The following is a 24,695-nucleotide window of genomic DNA, read 5'->3' as shown; positions in this document are numbered from 1 at the left end:
GGGAACACTACTCAAGCCCAAACACCCTAGCCCAAAAGTTCCTGGAATTCATAAACTCAAATGCCATGGAACAACTAGTCACCATCCCACAAGAGGAGATAACATACTTGATCTCATCATCACGAACATGGGAGCACAATGTTCAACACCGGAAGTATACCCCTCACTGGTGAGATCAGATCACAAACTAATCTCGCTGGAGGTCCTCATCCCACCCCCACCTGAAATAAAAAAGACCACAGTAAAGAACTTCTCAAAAGCCGACTTCACACTTCTAAAGACTAGTGTGGTCTCCTTTAAGGCCCCCGAGCATGGAAAACAGTACTCAAGCCGCTGAATCACTTACAAATGCCTTCTACCAGCACCTGCAGGACTGCATGGATAAGGCAATCCCAAGCAAAACAAAGACTCTTTGTACCAAAGGCAAGCGTCCAGTCTGGTGGACCCCAGCCATAAACAAACTCTACAACAAAAGGAGGAAGCTACTACAATATAGAGCAAAATCCTTAAAAGGTAAGACACCCTTGATCACTATAAGTAAAAACTAAGAGCTCTCATAAAATCATCCAAAGCAAATTTCGAGAGAAAAATAGCTAAAGACTCAAAAGACAATCATAAGGCCTTCTTTAGCTATGTTAGAAACCTAGGAGGAAACTCCCAGATATGCTCAGAACTAGTTCAAAATGATGTGAAGATTACTGATCCTACAGACATTGCCAACATACTGGCTGACAGGTTCAGTGCACACTTCTCCCAAAAGGAGAGATACTTATACCAAAAGATTGCAGTCCCCCAGACATCTCCAGCGCCCAAGTGAAAACTTCTCACTCCAAGGCAAAAAACACAGCATCCATGGGACCTGATGGTGTCCCCAGCTGTGTGCTCCACGAACTCAATGAGGAATTAAACCCACAGCTAGGACAGCTGTTTAATCAAAGTCTTACCTCTGGATACGCACCCAGGAGTGGCGCACTGCAACTGTGGTCCCACTTCACAAAGGCGGTGCCTCCACCGACCCTGGTAATTACCGCCCATTAGCTTGACAAGCCTTATCTGCAAAGCCATGGAGAGGATCATAATGGACCTCATAAATAAAGACATAGGGAATTTGCAGACTTTGGATCCAACCCAGTTTGGCTTTGTCAAAGGCAGATCATGCCTTTTAAACTTGGTTGACTTTTTCGAAACAGTCACCAAAGCCATTGACGAGGGAAAGGCAGTCCATACAGCCTACCTCGATCTGGCTAAGGCCTTCGATACAATACCCCACTCGGGTATCATTGAAAAACTCATCAGCTTAAATGTTAACCCATACATCACAAGATGGGTTGCGAACTGGCTGAGTGACAGAACCCACAGGGTCAGAGTTGCTGGCGCCATGTCAGACTCAAAGCCTGTCACAAGTGGTGTCCCACAGGGCTGAGTCCTGGGCCCACTCTTGTTTGGCCTCTACTTTTCCGAAGTACAAGCAAACACAGGAGGGTTATGGCTGACAAAGTTTGCAGATGACTGCAAACTGGGCCATAGTAGAAAACACATCTGACACAGATATCCTTCAGAAGGGTCTCACAGAAACGGATAACTGGTGCCAGAGCCACGGCCTGAAGTTAAATGCCAAAAAGTGCATAGTCATACCCTTTGGGAAAAACAAGGTTACCCCAGCTACCAAATAGGTGGCAATCCACTGAGCACAGAAGAAGTTATCAGGGACCTGGGGACCCAGGTTGATAGTAGTCTGTCATTCGACACCCATGTAGCTAAAGTAGTTAGGAAGACCTTCTACATTGCCCACCTTATCATAAAGGGATTCTCATCTAGATCAAGGGAGGTCATAGTCTCCCTTTACTCATCACTCATCAGACCAATGATTGAGTACAATGCCCCATTCGGGATGTATCTGACCCGACACTTGCAGCAGCTGGAGAGGCCACAAAAGTTCCTCACCAAAAGGATAAAGGGTCTCAAAAATCTGTCCTATGCTGCCCGACTGAAAGAACTCCAGCTCTATTCAGTCGCCACCGCCTGCTCAGAGGTGACCTTTGCCTAACATACAAGGCCATGTCAAACCCAGATTTGATGAATATGCTTCACCTCAAAAAATCTAGATCCATCAGAGCCACAAGGGCGGGAGACTTAAACCTCGACACGGCTATTAATACGATGTGCTGGAGGGATAGATTCATCACCCAAAGACTCCCTATGCTGTGGAACAAAATCCCGGTACATGTGAGGCAGAGCACCTCACTGGCCTTGTTCAAGAGAAATCTTGACCAATGGATGGGAGATCGCAGATATACCCCAGGGATTACCTCAGTGTCACTGCTCGACAGAGGCACAGCAAAATAATGGGTATAGTTCCCCATACTAAAGGGGTGGCGTAAGCCACAAAACGATGGGCTAGGCTTGTAAATGCCCTCGGGCAGATAGCCTAGTATGAACCTATGAACCTATGAACCTATGAACATGCATTAATAACAAATCCCCAATGAAGCCCTTCACTTTTTTTCATCTCTGTTTACGTGGAGTTTGGCATCATGCACCAATGGTAAGTGACACTGAATGGTTCTTCATGTCCTATGGCATGGTGTTTTTACCTCCGCCCAATTCTGCTTCAATATGCTGTGCTAAAATAACACACACATCAGATTAAAGATACTCATAATAAAAATGTCATATCCTTTTATTTCTTTACACTGATGAATGCATGAAGCATCAGAGACTATCCATGTGCAACTAACAGTGGGTAAAACTGCCTTCCAGTTTATAGCCTGCTACAGACCACCCTCCCTAACCCAGGAACCCCACTCGGCCTTCCTGAGAACACTGGAAAATATGAAGGTCTCTCCAAACACCATTATATTGGGCAACTTCAACTACCCAAACATAGACTGGGAGCATTATTCTAGCTCCAACACCCTAGCCCAAAGGTTCCTAGAATTTATAAACTCAAATGCTATGGAACAACTTGTTACCACTCCCACAAGAGGGGAAAACATACTGGACCTGATCATCACCAACATGGGGACTCTATGCTCCAGACCAGAAGTGTATCCCTCACTGGTAAGATCAGACCATAAACTAATCTCACTGGATATTCACATCCCAACACCACCCCCTGCCCAGAAACCCACAGTGAAAAACTTCTCTAAAGCAAATTTCACACTCCTCAAAACTGAGGTGGAATCCTTCAAAGCCCCCGGACCTGTGGAAAATACAGCCCAGACCGCAGAATCCTTTATAAACGCATTTTATGAACACCTTCAGGAATGCATGGATCATGCGATCCCAAATAAAACCAAGACCCAATCCTCCAAAGGCAGACATCCTGTCTGGTGGACCCCAGCCATAAACAAACTATACAATAGAAGGAGGAAGCTACTACATGATAGAGCAAAACTCCAAAAAGGGAAGGCATCTCTGATCAGTATTAGCAAAAAACTATGGGCACTCATAAAATCGTCTAAGGCCAGCTTCGAGAGAAAGATTGCACAGGACACTAAGGATAATCACAAGGCTTTCTTTAGTTATGTTAGGAACCTGGGTGGTAATTCCCAGATATGCTCAGAATTAGTCCAAAATGACAAAAAAACAAAGAACCTACAGACATTGCCAACATCCTAGCTGACAGGTTCAGTGCAAACTCCCCCCCCCCTCCCCACAAAAATGGCAAATATCTATCCCAGCAGAGTGCTGCCCCCCTGACATCTCAGATGCTCAGGTAAGAGCCGCCCTCTCCAAAGCAAAAACACAGCATCAATGGGACCAGATGGTGTCCCTGGCTAGGCCCTACATGAACTCCAAGAAGAGCTAAACCCAAACATAAAACTACTGTTCAATCTCAGCCTTACTACAGGATATGTACCCAAAGAGTGGCGTACAGCAACTGTGGTCCCTCTCCACAAAGGTGGTGCCTCAACGGATCTGGACCTCATAAATAAAGATATTGGGGACCTACAGACACTGGATCCTACCCAGTTTGGCTTTGTTAAGGGCAGATCCTGCCTCTTAAACCTGGTTGATTTCTTTGAAACAGTCACCAAGGCAATTGACGAGGGGAAGGTGGTCCACACAGCCTACCTGGACCTCGCAAAAGCCTTCGATACAATACCCCACTTGGGCATTATAGATAAGCTCACTAGCTTAAATATAAACTCCTATGTCACTAGATGGGTTGCAAACTGGCTCAAGGACAGAACCCACATGGTTAGAATTGCTGGAGCCATGTCAGACTCCAAACCAGTTACAAGTGGCATCCCACAAGGCTCAGTCCTGGGACCTCTCTTGTTCGGTATATATTTCTCGGAGGAACAGGCCAACATGGCTGACCAAGTTTGCAGATGACTGCAAATAATCGACTCTCCAGCCGACACAAGCATCCTCCAAAAGGGCCTCATAGAAACAGACAACTGGTGCCAGAGCCATGGCCTCAAGCTAAACGCCAAAAAGTGTATAGTCATCCCCTTTGGCAAAAACAAAGTGCCCACAAATTATCACATAGGTGGTAATCCATTAAGTACAGAAGAAGTAATTAGGGACATGGGGACCCAAGTTGATAGCAATCTCTCATTTGACAACCATGTGGCCAAAGTGGTTAGAAAAACATTTTATATAGCCCACCTAATCATGAAGGGATTCACATCTAGATCAGGGGAGGTCCTCGTGCCTCTTTACACATCCATCATCAGGCCCATAATTGAGTACAATGCCCCTTTTGGGATGTACCTTACCAGACACCTGCAGCAACTGGAAAGACCCCAAATGTACCTCACCAAGAGGATCAAATGGCTCAAACAGATGCCATATGCTGCCCGGTTAAAGAAACTCCAGCTCTACTCAGTGGCATACTACCTCTTCAGAGTCGATCTGTGCCTGACGTATAAAGCCATGTCCAACCCGGAATTAATGGACATGCTGCACCTCAGAAAATCCAAATCCCATCGAGCTACACGCTCGAGAGACTTGAACCTCAGCACTGAAATAAATAGGACATGCTGGAGGGACAGATTCATAACCCAGAGGCTACCTTCACTCTGGAATAAAATCCCAGTCCAGGTTAGGCAGAGTCCCTCATTGACTCTCTTCAAGAGGAATCTTGATGAGTGGATGGGAGATCATAGGTTTACCCCGGTTATCACTTCTGTGTCACTGTTAGACAGAGGCACAGTATACTAACCTCAAAAAAGGGCATAGCAAAATTAATTTAAAATGGGTGGCGAAAGCCAAACACATTCTGGCTAGGCTTATAAATGCCCTAGGGCAGATAGCCTAGTATGAACCTATGAACCTATAAACCTATGAATGTGTGAGTCCATATGTGTACTGTTGACATTAATCAATTTAGTACTTTTTTATGCACAACTTCACTGCAGGCATTCCCGATCACATTTGCTAAAATTACCACATTTAACTATTTACTGACATCCTGAATGCATATGTAAACAATTTACACCGGCCTGGATTCAGACCCTGTATCATCTGTTCTCAAAAAAAGTAGCTTACTGAGGTTTTACACCTGCTGCCACAGAGTTAGCTAAGCAGCAGGTGTTTTCTTCCACTCAACACTGTCCAAAGTGGTGATCTCCACATCACTCTGCTTAATGTGTTTGCGCAGAAGTGAGCAAAGCAAAAGAACTATCAAAATATTATGAATGGAACAGAGAATTGCATTAGCATGTCACTTAACTACATGCAAATGGTGAAAAGTAGTATCACTAATTTTTGAAGGTGAGAAAAATTATGACACAGCATTTCTGATATGAGCCATTTAAGAACACCATAGTATCTGTTACGTGTCTACCATACACAGTAGGGATAAGTACTTATTAAGTTGCAGTAGGAGTCCTTAAATGGGTATCTCACAGGAGCAAACACTTTGCCATTGATTGCGCAAACCTGTGGCTCGGAGGTGTGCTATGGAAAGTGTACATGAGTATGTATGACATATGTTTACTGCCACTTACTCTTCAACCCATGAAAGTAAATGTAAACATACAAAGAGAAGGAAGGACATTTTTAAAGAAAGAACACATATTTACACTGTGACCATGTGTTAGTTGCACTCATGCACTTAAAAATGGTCTATCAGTATTTGTTCCCAAATATACCAACTGCACTACAGAAAATAATTAAAAATGCTTTCTTATATGGCATATACATCTTTACATTGACAATACACATTCATATTTTCCAATATTTGTAGGAACATGAACAGCTGTTTGCATAATGTTTGAAAATTGTCATTTTAAGGTATACCTGCACATTGGAAACATAACAGAAAATGATACACTTTGCACACTTACCAATCTCATAACATGAAGATATTTAATACCTTGACAGTTCTACATGCCTACACATCCATTTCAGTCAGGCCTCCCAACATCTTGTCTCATACATGCAATGCCCATGTCATCCACAATGAATTGTCTTGAAACATTGTATTAATCAGACTTGCACCATGGTTCTTGCATAAAGTACTGAGTTCTCTAGTCAGTGTACTTAGGTAGGGGTTCTAATCTCACTGCAGTCAGCGTGTGTGTGTGTGTGTGTGTGTGTGTGTGTGTGTGTGTGTGTGTGTGTGTGTGTGTGTGTGTGTGTCTAGTCAGAAGACTGTAACTGTGTATCCTGCAGTCATCAGTACAATCACATGGAGTACATACCTACACATCCATTTCATGCTGGGGTCCATCTTCTCTCAAACATCCAATGATGATTTCATCCACTAAAAATTGTTCTGCAGCCTTGTAAAAGTTGGACTGGTGCTATAGCACTCGCGTTAAGTACTAAGTTCTTAAGTACATGTACTTAGGTAGGGGTTCTGTTCTCACTACAGTCAACTTGTGTCTGTTTCTGTCTGTTCAGAAGAGCATAACTGAGTATACTGCAGTCACCACTACAATCCCATGGAGTGCCAATATGTTGACAGTTGGACATGCCTACACATCCATTTCATGCAGGTCTCCCAACATCTTCCGTGAAACATCCAATGATGATGTCATCCTGCAGCCAGTAAAAGTTAGACTTGTGCTATGGCACTTCCATAAAGTACTGAGTTCTCTAGTCTGGGTACTAGGATAGGTAGAGGTTCTGTTCTCACTGGAGTCAACTGGTGTGTGTGTGTGTGTGTGTGTGTGTGTGTGTGTGTGTGTGTGTGTGTGTGTGTGTGTGTGTGTGTGTGTGTGTTTGTGCACTTGCTCAAAATTAGAAAGAGCATTTTACACCAGCATGTTAGGCACTGCTATTACCATCTTCTTGTCACCAGACACTGCTGATGTCATCAGCTATAGCTGTCTCTCAAACATGTTCTTGTTACAGGGTAGGTTAAGATCCCTAGAACAAATGACTTTTGTGCCATTAGATTTGCAGAGGTGAAGCATTTCCATTATGGCAGGGTCACAGGCTGGCCTGTAGGCTAGGCACAAGTCACCTTATTCTATATGATACAGAGTACAGTGACAGAGCTTTCAGTCTATCCATATACATCATGGCATGGTTTGTAGAACCTACATTTACTTGTCAAGAAACCTCTGCGGTCTCTCCAGCTCCTGCAGGTGTCTGGTGAGGTACATGTAAAAGGGAGCATTGTACTCTGTTAGTGTTCAAATGAGGGTTGAATACAGTGGCGTTATAACATCCTCAGACCTGGATACAATGGCCTGACGTAAGATGTGCATGACGTTGAAGGTTGTTATTACAACTGTGGAGACTTGGTGGTCAAATTTAATTTTGCTATGTACCTGTGTTCCCAGGTCTTGCACCACTGGGTTTGATATTATTGGGGTATTATCAATGCTATAATTAGCAGAAATTCCACTTTGCAAAAGGCAAAAATAATGGCACTTTTTTATATTTATTTTCAGACCATGTGGCTTTGGCACCAATCATTTGTCTATGTTAACCCTTCCTGTAATATATTTACATCGATGGTGGACTAAATGATTTCACCAATTTGTAATCAATAGCAAACTTGGTAAGCCAAAGGCCTTATACTTTAGCCTGGACTTCCAAGAAAAAGATTCCAAACAGTAAAGGGCCAAGCACAGATCCTTGTGGTACTCCACTGGTGACAGCTCTACTGATAGAGGGTGAGTCATCAACTTTGACAGTATGTGCTCTGTCGGTGAGACAAATGGCTAACCATCTAGTGATGTAAGGGTTAATCCCCAGCTAGGAGAGTTTCTCAATGATACCTGAGTGGGGGATTGTGTCAAAACCTTTGGCCAGATCAAGATAGGTGGTATGCACTGTCTTACCTTTATCCAAGTTTTGGTGAGTTTCTTGAAGAAGTCTACTAGCTTTCATAAGCATGGGCTATCCTTAACAAAGCCAAATTGGGTTGGGTCTAGAGTCTGAAGGTCACATATGACATTGTTGATAAAGTCCATGATGATTCTTTCCATGGTGTTGCAGATGAGACTGGTTAGACTTATAGGTCTATAGTTCGCAGGATTAGTTGATGGCCCCCCTTTGTGGAAGGGGCTTGATGCTGCTGTTTTCCACTCTGCTAGAGCAAAGGTAGTTCTGAGGCTATGGTTAAATAGATGATAATTTGGTCTGCTAGGTCCTGTTTTAGATTGCTTAGTAAGCAACCTGGATTGTTATCTGGTACCACTGAGTTTTTTAGCATTGGAGAGTACAGATGTGACCTGATGTCTACAGATACTGTGCAGGGGACTGGTGTTGGGTATGCTTGTGGGTATGGCTAGTGAGGCTAGGGGCTGAAGTTTGTGTCAAATCTGTCAGCTAGCAGGTTGGCCATTTCCACCAGTGCCATCTTATAGGTTCATAGGTGCATAGGTGTGTACTAGGCTAATGGCCCTGGAGCCTTTACAAGCCTAACCCATAGGATTACTCTAGCATCATGCCACATGACTTTAGTTCCCAGTGTCTCTGTTGAGTAGAGCCACTGGAGTGATCCCCGGGATGAATTTTCTATTTCTCATCCACTCATCAAGATTTCTCTTGAAGAGGACCAGTGAGGTGTTCTGTTTGACATGTTTAGAATCCTATCATTAAGCAGCAGAACTTTTAGTTTGCCTTCAGTGGATGTTGTTATGTCATAACTTTTGCTAAGTTCACATTGCCTAGCAAATATCAACCATGTAAGCCCAAGCTGAGAGATACCGGATCCCTCTGGATTGACACCAGAAGTATTGTTGCATCATGGCATCATCCTGCATGGAGGTGGAATGCTGCTTAGGGCTGAGGTCATACCTGCCTAGGATACATAATCTGACAGTTCACTCGTGTCTTTTCATATAGTTCAGAGAGGTATGTTATGAAAACAAATGCACAACCCAATAATAATGTAGACATCACACCCCTATGAACAGACCAAGTAGTATGTGACCCATGTACTGAAGTAGATGGTATGCGGAACATCCACCAACATGTGCCCACAATGGTGACTACTCCCTTGTATGGAACACAACTGCTGAGTATGTGAAGTACATCCACATTAAAAGCCATAATACTGCCATAGTTTACAGCCTTCATCACACCAATAATTGAGTACAATGCACCCTTCTTTATGTATCTCCATACACATCTTCCAGGGATGTGTAACGCAAATGTGCCACTTTTGCCACAGTGAGGTCCCACACATCTTACTGGCCATATGTAGGTATTCTTTTTGTTGCATAAACACTACTGTCTAATGGTGCAGAACCCCCATCAAGGTGTTATACCAGATACATCTGTGATATTTGCTCCAGGGTAGTACACAGTACATACATAGCTGTTTGACAACATTGATGGAATGAGTTACATTTGTGACAATGTGGATGGTGCCATACATATATGCCATGCACATCTGTCAACTAGCCAGGATTGATCTTAATGTCACATATAGGTATAGCAGTGTTCCTGATAACACCTCCAGCAGATGTTACAGTGTCAGGACAGTGTGCTTGACTACTCTCATAGATTGCTGATATCTCATAATAAGTGTGTTTGTACAGAACCATCTATGATCACTTACAATCACATATGTTATGCCAGAGACATGGGAATACTGTTGGTATTGTTCTGATATTGTCCATGATTGTGTATGCTTTTGTTTACTGTTGTCCATGAGCCTGTAACTATGTGTCCCACTTGGTGGAGATGTCTGCTGACATTGCAATCTTAATCAGGCAACTCATTTTGCACAGCTTCACAATATGCACCTAACCTCTATTGTATATACCATCACTGATATATGTCCTCTCCATTGTTCATGTCAGGATGCTTATATCACAAAGACATTTTCTCTGTTGTTATGTCACCTAGTGTGACAGTCACATAATATACATTTTCACTGTGCAGTCTGTACAGAATCATGTTGATATCTGATTAGTGTTCCTGCTACAACTGTCATCATTTACATGCCTTCATCTGCTGTACATTATGATGTTTCACCTGTCCTCTTTCCCCGTGTTCATTCTTACAATTCATATGTATGTCCCTATTCAATACACATGCTTCCCTGACTGTTTATTTGGAATGGCAGTCCATGTACTGTTATGGATCATTTACACAACCTTTACTCAGTATGCTTGAAATGGGATTCCACAATACTCTGCCCTGTATACACTGTCCAGTAATGTGTTTGGACAATACACATTGCTATATTATTAATCCTGATAATCACTGTGCATCCCATGCAATTGCGCAGACCTAGTTTTCCCATAGCTAAAGAAGTCTACATGTCTGCTACAATCCACATTGCTTTAGCTAGCTATGAAACTGCACTTATTTATGTTTAAATGCGGTGCATGGCATTAATATGAAATTGGTGCTGCTGCTCACCGCAAAAACACTCAAACTCCATGTAGGTTTCATGTGAAGACTACACACAGTTTATTGAATCCCAGGAGTGTGTATCCAGTGGGTTTACCTGGTTAACAAATGAGTACAATTAAAAGGAGACAGGCAATATGTCATAGTACTCTTTGACACTGCATAGCTCATAACATATAGCTTTATATTTATTGTGGTCGTTAGGACCAAATTCCCACCTTTATCTGATGATTTCACCACAATTGACAGCCTGTGATCAACATTTGTAAAGCTCACCTGTTAAGTTATCTTAAAAATTTACTTCAGGGGAGAATTCATAAAGGTAACTGTGAGGTGTACATCATGTGTTCATGTAATGATTACCTTTTCAAATTCAAAGACAACACTAATGCATGCTTTAGCGTGAAGACATACAGCACCATGTATGGTTGTCTTTGCTTTCTTGCTGTATGCTAATGTAGCAGTTTGGGGCAGAGACATATGCTAATTAGTCATGCTGTCTCTTTTAGAATCGCCACCAGCACCACATCTACATGCTGAAAGATTCATGAAATAACTCATTTGTCTAAATTAGCACAGCCACTCATTTATTTTTTATTTTATTTATTTTTATTTATTTTTGTTTGTTAACCGGAGTCGACTGATACATATGTTTTTCAGTGGAGGCCTGGGGAGAAAAGCTCATATCACATTGCAGTAGTATATACTGACAAAAAAGTGTTCATTCATTGCAGTATAGGAAAGGGATTGGGAGTTTTGTGTTAAGGTATGGTTAGGAGGTGTGTGGGAGTGTGTGTGTGTGTGTCCGCGTGTGTGTGCGTGTGTGTGTGTGTGCGTGTATCTGCGTGCGTGCGTGCGTGTGTGTGTGCGTCTGTATGTGTGTGTGTGTGTGTGTGTGTGTGTGTGTGTGTGTGTGTGTGTGTGTGTGTGTGTGTGTGTGTTTGTATGTGTATATGTGTGTGTGCAAGTGTATTTCAGGGGCATGTTAGTATTTGTGTGTCTGCCTGGAAGGTAGCAATATGGTAGTTAGTGATGGGATCTGATAGGTATGTGCATCTACATGTAAACAGATTAATGGATGAGAGTATGAGTGCAATCAGGTGGGTAGGAGATTGTGTGTGTGTGTGAGTGTGTTTGTGTGTGTGCGTGTGTGCACGCGCGCGCGTGTGTGTGCATGGATGTGTGTGTGTGTTTGTGTACATGTGTGTGGGTTGGGGTGGCTGTTATACTTTAACACCCCTAGACTAACGAGCATAACTCTAAAACTGTGGGGGGATAGACTGCTAGTATTTATTGCAGTACAGTAATGGGAGTAACACCAGCCCCCAGGGAGTACATAAGATCTATGCCTAAAAGGAACTTAAACAGTACAATGATCAGGGTGGGTGGGGGAGCCACTAGACATGTGGGATTACTCTAAACTACTTTATTATAATGGCACTTAACAGTATGAGGACTGGGTGTAGGAGGAACACTGGACACAAGGGATTACACTAATCTCATGTGCCATAATGGCACATAAACGTATGTGAACTGGGGGACAGGCAGGATATTGGACACAATGGATTACTCTAAACTATTGTGCAATAATGGCATATAACAGTATGGGGACTGAGGGGTAGCAGGCAGATACTGGATTCAAGGGATTACTCTAAACTCATGTGCCATAAAGGCACTTAAACTAGTACACAGATTGGAAGGTAGAGGGGACACCAGACACCAGGGATTAAGGGATATGAAGTCTGACTATGACCTGATGTCCTAGAGCTGGAAAGGGAGACATCAAGGATGTTTGGTCAATACAGTGACAGGTAAAGGGACTATGATATGTATGTCTGTGTTTGAATGTGTGCATGGGAGAGTGATGGGGGATAGTTGTACTTACACAGTTCATCTGCTACAGTTAACTACCACAGACGTACTGCTCTACATATTGCAGTAGTTAACCTGAATTCATTGACATACATATGAGCCGGAAAAGAAGCCTTCTATCTTTGTTGCTAACATGTTTACGAATCACAAACTACTGTGTTACATTAACAGGACTGTTTTATCTCGGACCTTAATGTGAGCCATTAGGGCTTCCATGAATCCCTGGGCTTGTATTTGTTTTTTAATTCAGCAAATGATTATTCGATATCTTGTTTACCCATACAATGATAAACAATGGAATGGTTGCTGTTGAAGGTTGAAACAAAATTACTCTTATATGAGGTTTAGAAAATAAAAGCAATTTCTGTGTAGATTTTGCCTGTGAGTATTTAGGACTTTCTTTGTTAGCAAAATAATGTTTTAAATGTAGTTTGTGAACAAAGTCAAAATAAACAGCAAAATCTCTGACAAACTAACAGTGGATTTAGGATCAAACGTGAGTCCTCTGCTGTGGACAGACTCAAAACAGTGTTATCTTTGTAGTGTACCGAAACAAGATTTATAAATGTTGAATGTAGCAATTAAAGTTTGATCTTTCAATCATCATTTCTCTGTGTAACAAACCATGTACAGGTGAAGTTTTATGTCCTTCTCTATACACCAACCTGGTCTCTGATGGGTTTGTTTATTTACATGTGTTTTTGGTGTCAACATGGATATTCAAATTAATCCACTAATCTCCATGTCTACTGGCATCCAATCTCAAAGTTTCTTCTGCATGTTCTATTGACTTCCAATATCAAATGTTCTCTTTTTGCTTCGTTACAGAAACTCTTATCCATTGAATAGTCAGTTTATTATTAACTCTGGATATTATATCCTGCCCAACTGTTGCTTAAATACTACATTACCAGAATAATTCTGAGAGATTCTGTCTGAAAAATAACACATTTTTGCCTCATTTCTCCCTGTCCCTTATTTGGACACCATCTTAGGCTCACTAATGTAAAAAAAAAATTGAAAAAAGGCATTCTATTTACTTTAGCTAGCTTGTACTATTTATATAACTGACGGGACTTCCTTTCATAGTATTCCTCACAAGATAAACGTACATATCTTACAACTATCTCTTTCTCTCTTTCACTTCATCCATCTTTGACTCCTTGATTTTTATTTTTTCCTTGAGCACCTGACATATTTACATTCTGCTTTAACATGCATCTGTTTTACTTGCTGTCATTTATAACAACAGTTGTCTCCAGTTTCACCTGTTTGCTGCTTGTTTTTCATCTACCTGCAGTTACACTGATTACCCTTTGATTACCACTTGTACTCTTATTCCACCCTTGACAACAGGAGATGTGGTAATGGATAGTTACCAAATCAAACAGAAGCCTTGTATGTTTAATTAACTTGACCATTCCTCAGCCAAACCACACAGTCAAATAAATTATCATTTAAATCAGTCAGCATCACTCATCAGAAGCATGTCCTATCCATCCTCCCACTTTTAACTTATAGACATAATACTCCCTAAATGTCCCTTCTGCCTTTAAATGTCCTCTGAGTCTCTCCAGTACATCACAGTTCTCATTTAGAATCCTAGTCAACTGGATCTCTATCTATCTATCATCTATCTATCTATCTATCTATCTATCTATCTATCTATCTATCTATCTATCTAATCTATCTATCTATCCATCGATCTATCTAGGCATTATCCCTACCATAGTTACTGTACAGATATCTAATGCGAACATGTTGATTATGCATTTCAGTACTAGTACTTGTCATTTGATATCTCACCCTAAGGTGATATTACCCTAAAGAAAAGATTAATATAGCAATAACCCACGCCTGGGTGTGGGTAATGCTAAATTTACCCACGGTTGGCGTGGTTTGGTCCCGAGGCGAAGCCCGAGGGACCAAACAAAGCCAACCGTGAAATTTAGCATTACCCACCAGAAGTGGTTATTGCTATTATATGACATTATTTAAGAAAAGAAACTATTACTTTTCTTAAATAATGGCATAGTATAATGCCTGTTTACTGCCCTTCCGCAGATGTCTGGCATCCGCGGCAGTTCTGATGTACTGCGCGCCTGCGCAGTACATCAGAGCTGTGGGCAAAGCAACGGAGAAAGCAAGATCTCCGTTGCTTTTTTTTTTAGTGTTTCGCTATGTTAAATGAGTTTAACATAGCGAGACAGTTTTAAAATAAGCAGTTTTAAAATACTTGCTTGTTCATTCAACCTGTTGAATCTGTAGGACTTAATAATAATTATCACTGTAATTCCTTTTGTTCTAACATGCTGTTAAAATCAACTCTTCTTTTTTCTAAATCATTTTTTTCAATCACACAAAATGCAAATTTCATAAAATGTTGACACTTTATAGCATGCTTATATAGGGCACTATTGTAGTCTTTATTCTTGATTGTACATACATATTCATAGATATGATGCAATAGCTGCCACATGGATGCCCCTCATTGAACATAAGGCAGCATAAACTATTATTCATTTATTAGTCATAATGTTCTTGAATTCCTGCATCAGTCTAATCTTATCGATTAGAAATGTATGATCTCATACTGAATGCTTAGCTCCCATTACATCTTATAGAGTAATAAGGACTGACGTCTTTTGGATGATAAGTGAGCTAGAAAGCAAATTAATCTGTCTGAAAAGGGTGTGGGCCTAGTTCCTTTAAAACAAATATAAGACTCTGTCTTCCAGGAATTCATACAGAGAACCAAGTTATCAGAGCAAGACCCTTGCTGGAGTCTGTAAGCATAATTATTTTTTTACCTAAACATGATAAAGTCAAGTATCTAAAATACTTTTGAAAAGCGTGTACCCTATGGTCATTTAACACCTCCTATAAATATGCAAGATCTCTGGTAGCTGAATTATTCAAATAAACTTTGAAACAAGAATGCTGTTTATTTTATTCATACTTCCCCTGATGTAACTCAGCATAACTTCCAAAGAGTCAGCATCTCTGTGAGTAGATAAGCCTAGTTGTTGTTGTGTCTTTCGGCTTTTCCCAGTTAGGGGTCGCCACAGCGGAACTCCGGTCCGCTAATGATTGGCAGTAGATTTTTACGTACCGAGTTGCCAGCTCTGACGCACACCTTTCAACAAAGGTATGCCCATTCATGCATGTCTGCACACAGAAGACGTTTTAGCTGAGAATAGAACAGGACGTCTTACTGTGAGGTGACAACGCTACCGCAGCACCACCACCGCAGTGAGTAGATAAGCCTAGTAAAAATAAAAAATAACAGTCCAAGCAGAACTGACAGACTACTGAGTATATTCATAAAATGCCTTCTTTAACTTCAGTTCCTCAATTTACAATTCTGATAAACAGACAAGTACATCAGCAAAGAAAACCTCTCGCACTGCAGAAAGACACTTATGTTGCCCCTTTCCCCAAAGTTCATACATCCATAATTTTAGACTAGTGTCCATATTTAATCTTTTATCAAAAATCAAAGAAAGATTAATTCATTCCCAGTTCACAGTTTTCCATCACACAAACAACATTATCTCTCTGTTAAAACATTCTTTTTGGAAAGGTTGTGACATCGGTATGATACATATTCCCAGTTTGTTAAAGTATCGAGAATAGTCTTAATACTGCACAATTTACTCCAGCAATTTGAACAGATTATCAAAAACTTTCTGTTTTATTCACCAGGTCAAACTCTGCAATGGCACTGGTCTGGTTTCATGTACAGCACACTGCTTTAGTAATTTTTTGATGTGCAGGAGGCACAGAATACAAATATCCTATTTTAATGTTACTTTCGCTGTAGCACATGTAACTGGTGCTCTTCATTAAACCTCTAATTCCAGATGACTAGCATGAATTCTAAAAAAATAATCTCCAAAAATAATGAGCACTGTGACTCTCATATGCAAAACTGTATTGAAAGTTTAGAAACATACTTTGTGAGAACTTATGTGTGAAGAAAGCATCCTGTACTCATTCACCTTGTGAGTGGCTGTGCTTCTAACAAGCCATGCTACTTAATATAATTACCTCAGAGGTCACTGTCTTAACTTGATGAGTATCCATAGGTCATCACGCACAGTAATCAGCTCAATAGTACTACACACACACACACACATACACTCATTCTCGCGCACCCGCACATGTGTATATACACACACACGCACACACACACACACACACACACACACACACACACACACACACACACACACACACACACACACACACACACACACAGTTTTGATTGAAATAACCTTTTATTTGCGTCCTCTTTATTGTGTTCAGCTGTTGGTTGTTTGTAAAACTTTATTGTTTATATTATTCTCACCTTTCTTTTGCTTCACACCTGTGTATACTCTACCAGTTGTTTGCCATTTGACCTTGGTTTTAAGTTTGTATTGACTGTCTGCAATACAGTTTTGGAACTTTTCTGTTTGAATCTCTACTACAAAATAGATTCTGCCTGGTTGAACATCTCTGCTTATCAAAAACAAATAATGAATGACATACTTCAGGTTATATTGTTACTTCATGTTTAAATATTTTCTAGATTTATTTTTTATTTCATGTCTGTGAAGGATATATTCTCTTGCATCCAGATCTTTTTGTACATTAACAAGGACAGATATAGGCTTGTATATATTCTGAAAACCTGACTCAGGCTTATTTTATTACACTAAAAAAAGATACAGGGGTGGGTTCAATAATGCCTACACAATGCACTAAAACCATGTGTGCAATTCTGCATTCAGTAAATGGCTCTACATACTGTGTAGAGCTGCGCAAACATGGTAAAGTTTGTGGCATGATAATTACAGCATAAGCAGTTGAATTACTTGCTAATCAACAAATCCAAGATGGAGGAGCTATTTAACAGCTCATAAAACAATCATGTAGACTCAATGCCGGATTTGCCTGGGAATTCCAAAACCTATTAGAATAAAGCCACAGAAACTACTCTACACAGAAACAATGTTCGGGGCTGCTGTTGCTCTTATACATGTGCATGTGCAACAGGTCCAAGTCTATGCTACTGCTGCTGGTAATAGACCTCAGCCAAGAAGGAGAAGGGTGTTTAGACCCCGTTTAACTTTTCATGGTCTGCATGAGGTGGAAATTGGAGACACATGTTTCACTTATTAAAGTTGAAGGTTATGTGGCTGTACCATATCACACTCATGCACAAACCAATGTTTGGTCCAAAAAAGGAATACCACTTTAGTAATATATTGGTTACCATGGAAATAACAGGATGACTGCACAGTAACAAGAGAAAACCTCTTTAAACACACATTTTGTTGTAGTAACACACAGATGGTACTTGGCCCCCCTGCCAAAAAAGAAAAACAGGCAAATGAAAAGTTTGTACAAACCAAGGAATACCACATAATTCAATTGTTATATATGCTTTCAACATAATTCTCATAAAACATGTACACATTTTCAACAGAAAAGTCAATTTTATATGATTGTCAGTAACCTCTCATTGCGCCCAGCACTCCCCTGGAGGTGTTTATTGGTCATCTTAGAAGCATAACTCCCCTGTGCCAATGACAATGTAGTACATTACATTTCCCTGAAATAACATAAGAAAATTGTAAGATAACCAGTTTTAATAATAACACTTGTGATGAAAGTTAATAGGCTGTCTTATATGAGAAAGAAAATGCCTGCCCAAATGCCTATAACAGCCGTGAACTAAAAGGACTGCATACAGATAAAAATTCCATTTTCTAATGCATGCATATAAAAAAAATCTTTGTAATATGTTAACAAATCTAGAATGTGCTTCAAAAATACAATCATACATTATCAAGATCAGAAGTCTTCTCCGAGGATAAATCAAAAGGAATAGAAATCTTCTATGTTCTCCAGCTACACAATTCTCCTCACCTTCAAGTTCCATAGCTACACAGTTACCTTTCTATAGTGTAGATTCAGGCATCTGAGCACAGTGATGATGCAAATGAGGTGGGAACTCATTAGAATTGCTGATTTCCAAACTTTTGACTTTGTGTATCAGATGTAAACATAGTGTAGGCACTACTTCAATGTTAATTGCTAGTAGTCTGCAACTGTGCATAATTAGTGTGTGGGAGAAGGAAGACACAACAGCAATTCAGACTATCTTACCTGCATTGCTTGTGTTACTCAGGATACACATACAAAGTGTAGAAGTAACTGCAGCAAGCTTTTAAATGGAAGTGAACAGTACGCAGTTCTCATTTTTGCTCACCAATAGCTAAACTCTCCTGCCTTTGCTGAAAACTGTTTTTCAATGTCATGTCATTTTATCAGACATTTAAAAGACAATGTTACAAAATGCCCTATAGATTGCATGTCTGAGAGTACAGCATAGATATGAAAAGAATGAACACAATACAACAGAGAAAACAGAGTTGTGTTGGCGCAAACAATACTCATAACTGGTTGTGTGATCACTCATTGCAATAAATCTGTAAGCAAAGCATGTACAAACAAAGTGTGTAAATGTCTTTTAATACTGTGGAGGAAATGGGACTTGCTTGTATGCACAATGATTTGCTTTCCTGCTGCAAAGTTGTTTCTGTGGCAAAGTGAGATAAGACACTACTAGTGTGTTTGGTAGGTTCATTAGTATGATAACTCAAATCCAGAGTTGTGTAAAAATCGGTATGGTGTGTTAAAATGTATTTTGTATTTTATATCATAGACAGTATTTTGTAATGTTGTTTACATTTTCTTTTTTTTTTTTTTAATATTAATATTTGTGTGACGTGTGGCTTAGCGCAAATACAGTCAAATGGATAAATTAAAATTAATGGAAGTTGTTTATATGATAAGTACAGCATAAATTACAGCTGTGAATCAAGTGTGTGTGTAGCACACCTGATAAACACGATGAAGCACTCAATGCATAGGTTATGTAGATCATGGTTCAAATCCCACATTTTTCTTTTAGTGATGAGAAAGAATAATCACTTTTTACAAAAATAATACCTGTTGCTCTTTGCTTGTCTCATCTGCGCATTGCTCACCTCCACAGAAATAGGGCATAATGCCCCAGATGACAAGCAAACATTGTGAATTTCAGAAAAGATATATTGTTACATATTTTGACTTCCATTCGGTAAGCACACTAAGTGGTATTATGCGCCAGTCAGCATGCTTCCACAACACCTAGTGTTCCAGAACACTAACAGACAATAAACAGACATTGTCAATTTCAAAAAAGATATATTTCTACATCTTCTGCTTTCCATCACACAGGCACACTAAGTGGCATTGCACTGCAGTTAGCATATTTCCACAACACCTGCACACTTGTCAATTTCTAAAAAGATACCTTGTAACATGTGTGGTCTTCTGTCATGCAAACACACTAAGCAGCATTGCTTGGCAGTCAGCCCTCATCAAAGTAATGAGGGTAAAAAATATACCTGCTGCCCAGCTATCCCTGAGGCAGCTGGTGTAAGTTCATAGCTGCAATGCAGATGAGCCAGCATTCTAATCCAGAAAACTCCAACTTTGTATTAATGCTGAAAAGTAAAATAAATTGAAAAAAAGAACAAGGTAGGATTAATAAATTACAAAACTTTTTTAACGTTTAAAAAGAAATGGGGGTAAATAAAAATGTAGATATGCTAGAATATATAGGTTGTAAGTTTAGGAAATGTTTTAAATGTTATTACCTGAAGTTTTTCAATGTGTTGGTGTGTTTAACCTTGTTTATATTTTCTTTTATACAAGACCTATATAAATCCTGGTCCAGGGGTAAAGTGGGTAAGCACTGGTTAGGGACGGGATGTAGGAAATGCTTCCAGATTAGATATAGTGTACAGTCAATACATGTCAATTTGATAATTCACCTCTTATATTGTTATTTGATACCAAGACCTGCAAATGTGGGAGTTGAACTCATGGAATGTTAAAGGGCTCCAGAACTTGAAGAAGAGAAAGCTGCTGCTACACATATTATTACAGGACAAAGCACTGTTTGTATTTCTACAGGAAACACATTTGATGAATGAACAATGGAATGATATTAGAAAAAAGAACTGGATTAGAGAGCTAGTGACATCAGAAGGTAAGACAAACAGTGCGGGTGTGGCTATAATTATCAAAACCCAATACAAAGATAGGATTTTAGACTCCAAAGTGGATCCAAATGGGCGATGGTGTTATGTGATTTTATCGGATAATGCATTTGATAAACCTATCCTACTTTTGAATATATATGCCCCAAGTAATGATCAACACAGTTTCATAGCATCATTATATCCAATATTAACACAATATGATGGTTATTATTTTGTTTGGGTGGGGACTGGAATACCTATCAAAATCCAAAGTTGGATAGGTCTTGTCCACAAAGAGCATTTAATAAGCAGGCCGGGATAGCATTAAATGATTTTAAGGAAGATTTTCAATTATATGACCCCTTTTCTTATTCACAAGATATTAATAATGCAAATAAATACACCTTCTATTCACCATGCCACAAAATGTGGGCTAGAATAGATTACTTTTTGATATCTAAAGCACTAATGAATTTAGAACCAGTGGTGGTTATACATACTCGTCATCTATCAGATCACTCAAAAATTTCGTTAAAATTTTCTAAAGATTTAAAAGACACAAGAAGGCATAGGGGTTATAATTGGTCACTCAACCCAAATCTTTTAAGTAAAAAAGAAATAGCAGATGGAATTATAAAATATTTGAAAGAATTTACAGATAGCTTGAAGCTCCAAAAACATACTCCTGACATTGAATGGGCGACAGCTAAAGCTCAGATTAGAGGATTTCTTATACAAAAAGCCTCATATTATAAGAAAATTCATAATAGTGATATTCCAAAACTAGAAATAAGAATAAAACAACTTGATAATGAGCTGATTCAGAATTTTAACGCTCAAACTGAGGAAGAAATGTTGAAGCTTCAAAGGGATCTCTTTTTGCTTCATAATAATAAAGTAACACTTCAAGAACATAGGTGTTTAGTGAAATATGCTAATAATGTTCAAATACCATCAAAAGCACTGGCAAGGATTATAAATCAATCAAAAACAACTGGATATATTTCGGAAATACAGTATAACGACACAATATATTCTAAAACTGAGGATATTGTTGATGTTTTGGGAAAATGTATACTAACGTGTATGAGGGCAAACTGATAGGTCTCTACATAACCAGAATAAAAGTTTTCTGCAAAAAATTAACTTTCCAGAATTAGAAGAGAGCCTGCAAAGTGACCTGATTAAACCTATTTCTAAAGAAGAAATAGTATATACAATTCAACATATGAAAGCACATAAGTCGCCAGGGCCTGATGGTATTACAGCTGAATTTTACAAAGAGTTTGCTGATAGTTTGGGAAAAGAATTGTCTCATGTATTTAATTATATAACTAAAAATAAAATTAGTGACCCCCACCTCAATGCGTCAAAACAATTTTCATACATAAAACCAATTCAGATCCCCTTAACCCAGATAATTACAGACCAATAGCACTAATGAATGTGGATATGAAAATTTTAACATCAATTGTAGCATTGAGACTAAAGAAGGTTTTGATATATCTAATTTCTAAGGAACAAGCTGGATTTATGGCAACTAGACAAACTAGCGATAACACACTTACACTGCATAATATGATGACGTATGCTAAACAAAACAACTTTAATATCTATGCTCTTATAATAGATGCCCAGAAAGCATTTGATAGAGTAGACATAAAGTTTTTGTTTGATGTGTTACCCTATTTTAACTTGCCCCAAGAATTCATTCAGATACTACAAATATTATATAGCAATCCATACACTACGCTATACATCAATAGGACTTATTCTAACAGAATACAGATTAAAAATGGTACTCGTCAGGGTTGTCCCATGTCCCCCTTATTGTTTAACCTATATCTAGAACCCCTATTTTTATATATCAAGCAAAATTTGTATCATAATGCACCAATAATTTATAGGAATAAAATATTAATGTCAGCATTCACCGATGATCTTACTATTTATTGTACAACCTCAATTTCGGACAGTGAAAAGATATTAAAGCTCATAAACGAATTTTCGGTAGTTTCTAATTATAAAATTAACTTACAGAAAACGAATATCTTCCCGTTAAGAAGCCCAAAACCTTTTTCATTAATGGCCCTGACGGGGAAGTTAACATGTAAAGAAAATATTAAATATTTGGGTATCAACTTCTCTACGGATAATAAGGACTTTTATAACAATAATGTTAAACGAGTATGGGAACACATAATAGCTGATTGTGACAGATGGAAGAATTTAAAACTACTGGTATTAGCAAAAATATCAATAGTGAAAATGAATATACTATCACGAATGTTATACATATTTAGGTCTGCCCAATTATCAATTTCAAAAACAGTTTTTAAACAAATGCATAAAGATCTAGCTAAATTTATCTGGAACCCAAAAAGAACTAGAATATCTTATGAGAAATTAATGACCCCTAAAACAAGAGGGGGACTTGAGCTACCAAACTTTGAAGTATATTACTTGATTGTAAATGCTAATCAAATTTTAAGAATTGCTAATTATGATGTAACGAATACAAAATGGATACCAACTTGGGTGGTCTTGAATCATAAGCATATTTTTCATAGGAAAATAAATCCTAAAGCATTACCCTTTATGGACAAAATTAATCTGATAAAATATGGGGTCATGGACCACATAATAACCTGTGTCTCATCTTTGCAAACTTTATTTCAGTCCGTAGATTTATTTCAATATATGATGGTTCTTCAACCTTTCCACAGGAATCCTAATTTTAAACTAAATAATCAGCTGATCGATCTCAGCAAATTTCCATTAATAGTTAATCTGACTCTATTTGATGTTTTTAATAAACTTGACTTATCGGCTTACAAATTAGACAGGAAATGAATCTACCTAGAAGTTACATTGTTATAATGAGACAAGTTAAAGAACTTGCCTTGAGCTATTTTAGGAACTTTAAACCTGCAGCCGGATTTGTGGATAAGCTCTGAATTGTGGCAAGCTATCCAACAAGACACTAAATTTATAGCAACTGCATACAAATTAATTAAGGATTTGAAATTTCAGGACAAAATTTTGCTTTCAGAGTATTGGGTAAACAAAGTAACAGTAACAGACAATCAGATATTAAAAGCAATTGATATAACTAGGAAATCAGTTTATTTTCAAAACTGATGTACACACAATTGATGATTTGGAACAATGCATATTACACACATCTTAGATTACAGAAATTTAACCCTAGGAATTCTCCAATTTGTCCATACTGTGCAGATCAAACAGCGGATCTTCTTCATATGTTCTGGAGTTGTAAATGCATTATATAAACTTTGGAACTCTCTTAAAGTACAACTGCAAAAGATGGGTTATCAAAGTTCTACACTGTCATGGGAATTTATGATTCTACACATTCCTCCAAGAGAGCTTTCCAGATCGCAAACTATTATTTGTATGAATATTTTTTTTGCTGATGAAACTCTATATAGCCACAAATTGGCTAGAACCACATAAGACATCATGGAATAATTTAAGCTTGTGGCTATAAAACATATACTAGCACATAAATTACTTCTGAAACAAAAAATATTAATAACCCGAAAATATGGGAAAAGGTCTTCAATATTATATTAGCATGATACTGATTTTAGGAATATATTAAATATAGGAAGCATTTCATGTAGATATTGTATAAATGGTTTGTAGTAGTTATAGTGTATTATGTGTGTGATGTTTATTGTATTTTTGTAATGTTTTTGGAAAATATATTTCAATAAAAATTTATTATGGAAAAAAAAAAAGAAATGTATGATCTCATACTGAATGCTTAGCTCCCATTACATCTTATAGAGTAATAAAGACTGACGTCTTTTGGATGATAAGTGAGCTAGAAAGCAAATTAACCTGTCTGAAAAGGGTGTGGGCCTAGGACCTTTAAAACAAATATAAGACTCTGTCTTCCAGGAATTCATACAGAGAACCAAGTAATCAGAGCAAGACCCT

This window comes from Protopterus annectens, chromosome 2.part1 (assembly GCF_019279795.1).
Source record: "Protopterus annectens isolate FY-2018-M chromosome 2.part1, PAN1.0, whole genome shotgun sequence".
NCBI classification, from domain to species: Eukaryota; Metazoa; Chordata; order Ceratodontiformes; family Protopteridae; genus Protopterus; species Protopterus annectens.
This window is presented reverse-complemented; position numbering follows the sequence as displayed.